Genomic DNA, 10,943 nt, shown 5'->3' on the forward strand with positions numbered 1-10,943 from the left:
GTATATGTGTATGGTGTGTGTATATGTATGTGCAGAGTGTGTGTGTAGGGGGGTGTATGTGTGTTTATGTGTGGGTGGTATGTATATATGTGTGGTGTGTGTATGTGTGTGTGTATATATGTGTGTATACAGTGTGTAAGTTTATGTGTGGTGTGTAAGTCTGTGTGACTGTATGTGTGAATATTTGGGGGAGGTAAATGTGTGTGGTGTGTATGTATGGTGTGTGTGTGTGTGTGTGCACACACGTGTGTACACATGCATGTGTGCTGCTTCAGCCACTAAGTCATGGCTCAGTTTCTAATAACCAAGGACCTTATTTAAGGCCTCTGTGGTTTCTGCTGTAATGTGGGGAAACTCCCCACCATTGCTAGGAGCAGGGCCTGAGCAGGTGTCAAGGCTGTGAGCACACGGGTGTTGATTGTTCACCTGCCCCGGACCCACAGTGGATGCAGAGCTGGAGCTGGAATGTGAATGGTGACGTCATAGCGTTTGCCTCCCTGCTGCCAGCCGGTCTCTGGCAGAAACTCAGTCCAATGTGTGTGACAGAGGGTCTCAGGAGCCTTCGGAGGTCAGGCAGGGCCCCTTCAGGCCCATTCATTCACTACTGCGGCCTGCACTGTGATTCCTGCCTCTAGGCCTTTGCTCTGGTCACTCCCTGTGCCTGACAGTAAGAGCTCTGTGGCAGAAGTGGGGCACTCACGATTGGTTTGAGGAACAGTGGGCTGAGGAGTTTGCATTTACTGTGGGCACAGGGAGTCGCTGATGGCTTACAGGGGTAGTTAAGTTGTATTTTATGTATATGAGTATTTTGCCTGCATGCATGGATATGCTCCACATGTGTGCCCAGTGCCCAGAGTCTAGAAGAGGAATTTGAATCCCACAGAACTGGAGTTGTCACAGATGGTCCTGTGAGCCACCATGTTGGTGCTAGGCACCAAACCCAGGTCCTCTGAGAGAGCAGCAACTGCTCTCAGCTGCTGAGCCCTCTTTCCAGCTCCGAGTCACTGATGATCTCTGAGCAGAAGACACTGGCGTGGCTTGAAGGAGACTCACTACAGCCTTCATAGACCTCAGAATGCAGGGACCGGTCCTTCCAAAGCCCTGCCTCATCAACGTCAAAATAAAAACAGCATTGAATGTTCGAAACATGAAACATTAGCTATTGATTCTAGATCTTCTGGGGAAACAAACAATTATGACTGTAAACAAAGACTTATCCTTAGCACTCAGGACTCGACTGGTTCTCTTTACTGTTGAGCGTCCTGTCATAAATCCGCAAGGTTTGATCATAAGGATTTAACAAAATGGTGTGCTCATTACCCAGCTATTAGATAACGATATAGCGTATTTATTTCTGAGTAAATCCTCCCGGGTTTTCAACAAGCACCAAGAATGTTCCAACAGCTTCAGGGCCATGCATGCTACCTGCAAAGGTTCCACTTCCGTCCCCTAGCTGCACTGGTGACCTTTCAAGGGAGTCTCACGTGTGCATATTTAGTACATGACATGCTTGCTAAGTTTGTTAGGCAATACCAAAACTTGCTTGTAAGTCACACCAACCTTTTTCAGAATTCAGTCTCAGCCAGCGCTGCATTACACAGGAGCTCTTACCTACTTCCTTCTGCACTGAGCATTACCCATGACCTCTTACGTCCTTCATTTTGCCAATTCTAGATTAAAAGTTAAAAAAGAAAAAGAATTGACTTTGCAAGGGGCCTCAAGGCCTAAGCTCCTTTGAGCAATTAAATATAAAAAAAGGAGTTGCCTTAAGCAGTCATTGATAAGAAATATAATCAACAGTAAATCCATAACCCATCTCCATCTGATCTCATTAAGACAGAGATTTCATTCCACATAAAGGGTCGTTTTCTTCTTGACTGCCTGCTTTCATGAAATACAGCTTTTTCCATGTAGCCTGCTTCAAACCCTGTGCTGAACAAAGGGAAGACCCTTCCTTCTCCTTTGGGACCTGAACAATCTCGGGTACTCAGTACCTGCTACTCATCGCCGGCATTGGAAATGAAGCCTTTGTCGCTGACAGCAGTAAAACTTATCTGGACAGAGCAACAGAATTCTCTTTCCTCAGATAATAGAATAGGAAGACAATGGCAAATGATCTTTCTTTTTAAACCTGCCTTTTCTAATCAGTCCATGCTCCAAGAAAGCCTTTTTGAGTTGCCCAACAAAGACCATCCCCAAAGGATCCACAGTGTTATGTCTCAAACTTTTTCTGCAGCTCCAAGGCCTCTGCAATCCCCAGCTAAAGAAGTCGTTCTCAACGCACAGAGCAGGGCCAGAGCCATAAGAAAGCCTTGATTGTCAACATTCCTAGGGGGCTACTGTGGGTCAGCACCAAACCCTGGGTGACCACACTTGAAGGCTATTGGTGATCCAGGGGTAAGAACAGAAGGAAGAAGGCACAGCTCTGCCCTGAGCAGACAGATTTCTCTGGCTAGTTTCACACTTTGGCCCCATGTGCTTTCTGTGGAAAATACTTGTTATGAAATTTTATGAACTGTCTTTAAAAAAGTGTAAGGAAGGTTTTTACCTGCCTTACAAGACTGCTGGGAAAATTAAAATTAGATAGTTGTGAAATTGCTCCTAAATCTCCCAGGGAAGACTGGAGCAAAGCTTTGTGGATAAACATGTCATTGTAACCTTAAAATGACTCTACTGACTTCATCTCAACCATTGAACGTTCTTGGTTCTACTGACCAAACAGCTCTTTCCTTGGTCTCTGAATGGCTCCTTAAGATAAAATCAACCCCATTCACAGCCCAAAGACAAAGACAACCCTGTCCATAGTCCAAAACATTAAATGTATGACTGACAGACAACAAGTGGGGAGGGGTCACACCATCTCTCCAGCCCCTTCCTGGGTTATTCAGAAGAGCAACTCCAAAAGCCTTGTGCTGACCGGGAGGGAATTAGTCTCTTCCACCCTTTCATCCTTATTCTTAAAATACATGTCCCTTTGTCTCCTCAAAACATAAGAACGAGCAAACACACTGCCCACCATCCACACTCCATCTTCACATCTGCATGCTTCAGTATTTTCTACTGTCACCTAAGACTTAGTCAGTGACGGTGTGGCCCACCTTCACCTAAACTGTCTTTCCTATACCTCCATGCTCCAAGCATCATCACCCTTGGCAACAAATGCTTCTAACTCCAGTGAACGCTCCACACATGTGGGTTTCCCAAGCATTTTGGCCTTTTACCCTGAAGTCCTTCCCACTGCCAAGTTCACATTATCAAAGACAACCGCCCTCTGAAACTTGCAACACATTCAGGGGACATTGTAAATGGCCAATGTCTCTTTCTGGCCACACCTTCCAAAGTATGTTAAGAAGCCAGCCCATGTTGTGTGTGGCGGAGGGGTGCATTGCATTTCAGCTAAGTTGATTGGAAGGGTGGGACTTCTTCAGGTGAAACTTGACAGTAAAGTCACCAACAGAGAGCATTCCAAGCTTAGAAGTCACTGTACTGGGGTGCTGCCTGGTCTACAGGTGAAACTTGATGCAACCTGGTGTGAGGCCCTGAGAGTTAACTAGGGAGATGGAATTTATAGCTTCTCAAACATCTGGGGTAGATGTTTCTAGCCTTTCTCTCACCACACTTCCCTAGGCCCGAAATATAAGCTTTGGACTAAGGCATTGGTCCAAAGAAACCCAAGTCATAAATGAAATCCTAGCAAGGCTTAGGAGATGATGTTTCAGCCTTCAAGACTCCACAGAAAATATCCATAACTCGGAGTCTGAAATGAGCATCGCACAATTCATGGTTTTCTGTACAGTATTTCTAATTAGTAAAGTTTCAATGAAAAGGAAAGACCAATAGGAATACTAAACATTTAACTTCGAACTATTTCAAGTTCTGTTACTTCTTCCAGATTTGTTTAAGAAAGAAAAGACAGTATAATTTACTTTTCCTTGATAACCCCAGATCGTATCCATAAACATCAGTTGTTTCCTGGTGCTGCGAAGTAGCCACGCCCTTTATAACTGAAGTGGGGGGTGCAGTCTCCCCAGATGACCTCCCCTGAACTGCTGTATTACTCTGCTCTCATCCCTCCCAGCTTATTAGCTACCCGGCATTTCTCTGAAGACTAGAGGTCAGCTGTCTATCAAAGTTTCCTCATTAAAAAGAAATCATAAATTAGCTGGGGTTGTAGCGCCATCACAGAGCACTTGTCTAGTGTTTGGTCTTCAGCAGGGTGGGGGGGGGGGGCAAAAGGGAAGGCAAGTTGTCTAATTATTTTTCTCTCCCTCCTACTCTCCATCCCTCCCTCCTTTTTTCTTTTCCCTCACCCCCCAACTTGCTTTCCTACCTCTCCTGATCCTCCCCCAGGGTTTCCAAATGTTCCTGATATTTATCTCTGAGTGCCAAGCAACTCAGATCTCTCTCTGTCCATGTTTCCTTGGTGTCATTTTAATAACCTGTTGTCTTTAGTATCACAAACAGGAAAGGTAATGTTTTAGTTCAGGGCTCTCTAGAGCAGTGGTTCTCAATCTTCCTAGCACCAACACCCTTTAATATAGTTAGTTCCTCATGCTGTGGTGACCCCCCAATCATAACATTATTTTTGTTGCTACTGTAAGTTTGCTACTGTTTTGAGTCATAATGTAATATGATAGATAGGATACCTGACATTCAACCCCAGAAGGGATTGTGACCCACAGGTTGAGAGCCACTGTTCTAGAGAAATAGAACAAATAGTATGAGTGAGTGAGTGAGAGAGAGAGAGAGAGAGAGAGAGAGAGAGAGAGAGTCAGAGAGAGAGGGAGAGGGAGAGGGAGAGGGAGAGAGAAAAGGGGAAGAGAGAGGGAGAAAAGGAGAGAGGAAGAGAGAGAGCAGGAAGAAGAGGGAGGGAGGGAGAGAGGGAGGAAGAGAGGGAGGGAAGGAGAGAAAGAAGGGGGAGTGGCTTACAGGTTGTGGTCCAGCTAGTCCAACAATAGCTGTCTTCCAACTGCAAGTCCAAGAGTTCATTTCATGATGTTGAATGTCTTGGGTCGTCTTCAGTATACATCAGGATCTAATGCCAGTGAAGAATTGTCTCAGCAGCAGGATAGATAAACTTGCCCATGAGAATAAGGACAAGAAGACAAAAGACCCAGTCTTTAATTATCTCATAGGCTGCCATGAAAAGCTGTAACCCAGAGTTAGGATGTCTTTTGATCTCAAATGATCCAATTAACAAAAATTCCTTCACAGGTGTGCCCAGCTGCCTGAGTTTTAAGTTGGTTTCAGATGTAGTCAAGTTGACAACCAAGAATGGTCATCATAAGTAAGATCTCAAAAGTTTCAAACTTTCTCAGCCTAAAAAAAAAAAAAGACAATCTAGTCCCAAAGGATAAACATCTGCCCCATTTTTCTTCTTCTCTCACAGATGAATATTTCTTTCTCAGGCATTAGCATGTGGCTACTAGCTTACATCTCGCCTGCCAAAAATTGGCACCAGATCTCTTAGCAAACACAGAAGTCTTTTCTTCATAAAATATCAAATGACCATCTCATTCTGAATTCCAACACAGAGACCCCATTTGTATTTTGTGCTGCATATCAGTGGCAAGAGCCTGAATTACTGGCCAGCCTTCCCAGCCCAGAGGGCTCGAGCCACATCAGGTATAACATAGGACAGCTCCTGCATGTGTCCTTCTCATAAACAACAGGAAGTAGTGTCACAAATACGTAGTCATGAAAGGTTCACAGTGATATGGCTCCTGAATCACACTTGGTAACTCTTACACACTCACAGTCCTAACAATTCAGAATGCTCACGAGTGTGGCTGGCCTGGCCACACTTAGATCCAGTCTCAAGATAAAAAGCAGGCTGGGGAGAGGCTCAGTAGTAGAACTCTTGCCTAAAATGTGTGGGGTCATGGATTCAAATTTTAGTGGTAGTATGAAAAACGAGATGAAGACAAGGAGGAGTGGGGAGAGGAGGAAAGAGAGGAGGAGAGAGAGGAGGAGGGAGAGGAGGAGAGAGAGGAGGAGGGAGAGGAGGAGAGAGAGGAGGAGGGAGAGGAGGATATAAGCACACTGTAGCTGTCTTCAGACACACCAGAAGAGGGCATCGGATCCCATTACAGATGGTTGTGAGCCACCATGTGGTTGCTGGGAATTGAACTCAGGACCTCTGGAAGAGCAGTCAGTGCTCTAACCATTGAGCAATCTCTCCAGCCCGCATACAGTATTCTTATCTTTCTGTCTTCTCCACTCCCTGTTCATGGCCATAGTACATTACAATAACCCAAAGTGTCCTAAGGGACATCAGATGAGACCTGTAGAAGCTGAGACTAGAGCATGCAAAAACTGGATTGGGGGGGGGGGGGACAGAGAAAACTTTTGGGTGATCTTCTTCCCCTAGAAACATCTTTCAATTTGGTGTGTAGGTTAAGACAGGGGGTTAAGTGACATTCCCAGGGATCCTGAGGGAAACAATTGATGCAAGCCCCAGTACTGGCTGTTTCCCCTGCAAGGCATTTGCTGTGTGCTGGAGTGTGCCCAGGAGGCTGGGTGGAGGGCTACAAAGCCGTGTGAACTGTCTTATAATCCTGGTCCCTGGATGCAAAGGCCTAGAGCTAAACTGTAGCTCAAGTGTACATTGTTCCTCCCAAGATATTTGCCATGATGCTAACCTGTGGGTGAATGAAGATAAATGTATAAGGCCCAAGCTTAAACCTCCAATACTAACAGCCCCACTGGGCAGAGTACGGCAGAAGCCACTGGGACTCGATTCACTAAGCCACTAACCAAACCTCCAGGGCACTCACACGTCCAGAAACCTGAAGTAGGCTAAGTTTTACAAAATCCACATCAACCAGCCACCACACTGGGTGTTTTCACCCTATTATCCGTCAGCCATGAACCAACCTGGTACTGCAATCCACATCAACCAGCCACCACACTGGGTGTTTTCACCCTATTATCCATCAGCCATGAACCAACCTGATACTGCAATCCACATCAACCAGGCTATGCAGCAGTTCTCACTGGCTCTCTGAGCTACTTCTGCTTTTCAGCTCCATCCCTGGTCATCGCAAAGCCCTGTTAGGACTTGTCTCCCACTTGGCATTTTTACTTTCTTCTCCTGTCAGAGACGTAGTTCTCCTCACCAAAGCCCAAGGCCTCACTTTACAATGGTGTCTCACACAGGTGACCACATCGTCCATACTCCCAGGTTCTCTTCTCCCTATGGGAGAGTCTTATCCTGTCTTCTTTTCTGCTGCCTCCTCCTCACCCCACCATCTAAGTGCTGCCTGACCTTGGCTGCTTCTCCAGCGTCTCCGTTTCTCTTTTTATTACACTTCCCAGGTGGCCCAATAAAAGTACCATAACCTTAAATATTCTGACAACTCCAAAATTTATACCTGAGCTCAGAACCACCTGTTGACCTGCACGATCTACATATCCACATAGCTCTCAAATATAACAGGTCCCAAACTCCAGATTAGCCATTGCATCTGCCTTGCAACTGAACGTTCTCTTCTCTACCTGAGAACATCGTGGTTTTACCCATGAGCTGCTCAGACCAGACTGTGCCGAGTCAGCCTTCCCATGCTGTGTCCCATCCATAGCGCATTCTGTCCCACTTTAAAATGGACTCAGAGTACCGCTGCTCCTTACCTGCATCCCTGTCTTTCTTTTTGCTTTTTTGTCTCTTCTTCAGTTTGCTTTCTGTGGTGGTTTGCATATGCTTGGACCATAGGATGTGGCACTATTAGAAGGTGTGGCTTTGTTGGAGGAAGTGTGTCACCATGTAGGAGGGCTTTGAGGTCTCTGTGCTCAAGCTCTGCCCAGTGTGGAAGTGAACCTCCTCCTTGCTACCTTCAGATCCAGATGTAGAGCTCTCTGTTCTTCCTGCACCATGTCTGCCTGCACGCTGCCATGCTTCCCACCATGTTAATAATGGACAGAACTTCTGAAACTGTAAGCCAGCCCCAACTAAAGGTTTCCTTTTATAAGAGTTCCCCTGGTCATGGTTTCTCTTCACAGCAATAAAACCCTAAGACATTCTCCAAATATAAAAAAAAGATTAGTATGTCACATCATCACAGTCTTTAGCTTTCATACTTGACGTATGAGGTCTACTTAGCTCCAGTCCCACATGATCTCAACCGGATCTGAATGTGCCTCAGTCTTCTCCTGTCTCCCTACCACACTGACCTCCTTGCCTCTCCTTGTGTGTACCAAGCCCATTCCACTCTCTCTTGAGGACTCTGCACATGCGTTCCTCTCTGCCTGAAATGTCCTTCATTTAGTTCTTCACACGGACCATTGTCCCCTCACTTCACGAAAGCATCTACTCAAGGACAAACCCAACCTAAGTGCAACAATAGAATAATAGTTCTTTTAAGTGGTGATCCCCCACTTTGAAGAATCTTCACGGCACACACTGTATAACATTAGAGCACACTTATGTCTTATGTATCCTCCGATCGTGGAGAAACTCCATGAAGACAGCTCTTGTTCAGCACTCCTTTATTTGAGAACCTCACCTGTATACTGTTAGAGTTTAATAAGTGTGACTTGTTAATTGATCAATTAATTATTTTTTAGAGTCGAGGCACTGACTTTAGGATCATTAGCCCCCAGGCATCGTTTAGTGAACAATAGCATGTGCACATAGTCAGAGTTTGTAGTTTGTTTTATCAAGTTGACACATTCTGGAATCACCTGGGATGAGAGTCCCAACGATTGTCTAGATTAGGTTGTCCTATGGGCATGTCTGTTGGGGACTGAGTATCTTGATGGCTTTAGTTGAGGTGGAAAGACTCACCTGTTGTGGGTGGCACTATTCCCTAGGCTAGAGATGCTGAACTGCTTAAGATTGAAAAGAGTCATTTGAGCACAGACATGCAGGCAATCATCACTCTCTTCTGACTGTAAATTTAACAGTGAGACTGTGAGCTAAAAGACCTTCCTCCTCTGAGTTGCTTTTCTCAGACATTTTTTTCCCACATCACCAGAAACAAACTAGAGTAGAGCTCTCAGGGGTCTCTCCACACTGATGCTACAGTTTCTCACTCATTAACAGCAAAAGATCTTGTACAGGGAACAGTCGATGACATCAGGTGATAACCCCAGCAGACTATTATCCACTTCTGCAGACCTACCCATAGCCGCTTCTCTTTGTTGGCTGCCTCAGCACAGTATTTCTCTCTACCATTCTCAGTTTTACCAGAGTTGTTAGGATCAGAACCTGAGTCCTAACAGCAGCCCTGACAGGCTAGACTAGGCCCCCTGTCCCAAAAGAACGAACTGAACAGACAAGTAACAATCAAACACAGAAAGCAGATAGTTATTCAATGTGGCTGCTTTGGGAAGAGGTTCTAGGATCAGTCTGCACCTTCCTTTATGGCCCTGATGTGAGGTGGAGGTTTACATAGAGGGCAAGAGGTACGGAGAGCTACAATGTTCTCAACAAGATGTGGTCCCACCTGTCATCTGGGCTCATCTCTCCTGCAAGGTGGCTTACAAGTTGTCAGACTTTGTGAAAACTCTTCCTGGGAGACAAGTGTTGCCTCTGGCTGGTACAAGGCTTCAGCTTTTCCCTTCTCTCAGCATTAGAATCCTTGGGAAAATTCCAGTTTTCCATGAACTAGTTTTCCCATTACGACAATCATAAGGAAGGGCACAAGTTTTTCTTTAGAATAACTTCCTTCTGCCAGGAAGGTTACATGGGTGGATAGTGATGTGTACACCAGCGAACACCCGGGCTTGGCTCTTCATTACCCTAAGGACTATTTCCTTCAGCATCTGATTGCTCTCACCCTAAAGTAACAGGTGAGCCGCTCTTCCTGGGAGGCTTAATTTCCCTACTGTGCCCATTTCCATATAACACATTAGCAACTCAGTCCTCGGCTTGATGCTTTGCTCACTAAATCCCTCCTGAAACTGCTCTTCATAAAGACCCCCACTATTGAGGATTTGCCTTCTATTGGCTGTCATAATGTTAAGTGTGGGCCCCCCCCCCCAGACCTGGAGTCTGCATATAGCCCCTGAGACCCTGTCCCCAAGTTCATTCTGATTGGTGAATAAAGATGCCCACAGCCAATAGCTGGGCAAAAGAGACATGGGTGGGGTTTAGGTTCCTCAGGCTAGTGGTGAGAGGAGAACCAGGAGGGGAAGAAGAAGACACAGGAGAAGAGAAAGAAGCTACTGTGGGCTAAGGGTCAAGAGAGCATGGCCCTGAGGGCTGTCTGATCGGAATTAGAGCAGCCCAGATGGAACATAGTAAATAGTAATCATCTGGGGTTATTGATAGGAAAGTCTATTCTAACTGCATGGGGGGGGGGCAGCTACCCAGATTCTGTGATGTTTAGGGCTTATTATAATATAAACGCTGTGAGTATGTCTGTCATTTGGGGACTAAACAGTCTAAGGTGGGGTAGAATCCTCGGGCTGGATTTTAAATATTTCCTGCAACACTCGAGCATACTCTAACTGCTAAAAACAGTGAGTCTTCCTCTTCTCTGTTACTATTTTTGAGAAATGTGCAGTTAACGTGCCTTTACAAAATATAAAATGATTGTAGGTTTGTCCATAGAAGAAAACAAACATGCCACCATTCTTCCCTGGTACAATTAAAGAAAATAGTTTTTGAGTCTCTCTCCAATGCGAAAGTAAAAGAATGGAGAAAGAAGTTTCTGAAATTTTCCTATGTTAACAGACATTAAAACCTCATACTGAAGGATCGGGAGAGACAAGCCATGAACTCTCTGTAATGTAGGATTCAAAAACAAGCTGCCGCATGAGAAAAAGCCGAAAAAGTCAACAAACAGACATGTAGATCACTTCTCTGTGTCAACAACTGGGACCAGAAGACAATGGAATGGTACCTTCAAGATGCTGAGAGAAAAACCCCAAACCCAGAATTCACTGTAGATCTAATCTACCATCAGGAGTGGGATGAATACTGTGCTACCTCTGCCTGACCA

This window comes from Micromys minutus, assembly GCF_963924665.1.
Source record: "Micromys minutus genome assembly, chromosome: 25".
Taxonomy (NCBI): Eukaryota; Metazoa; Chordata; class Mammalia; order Rodentia; family Muridae; genus Micromys; species Micromys minutus.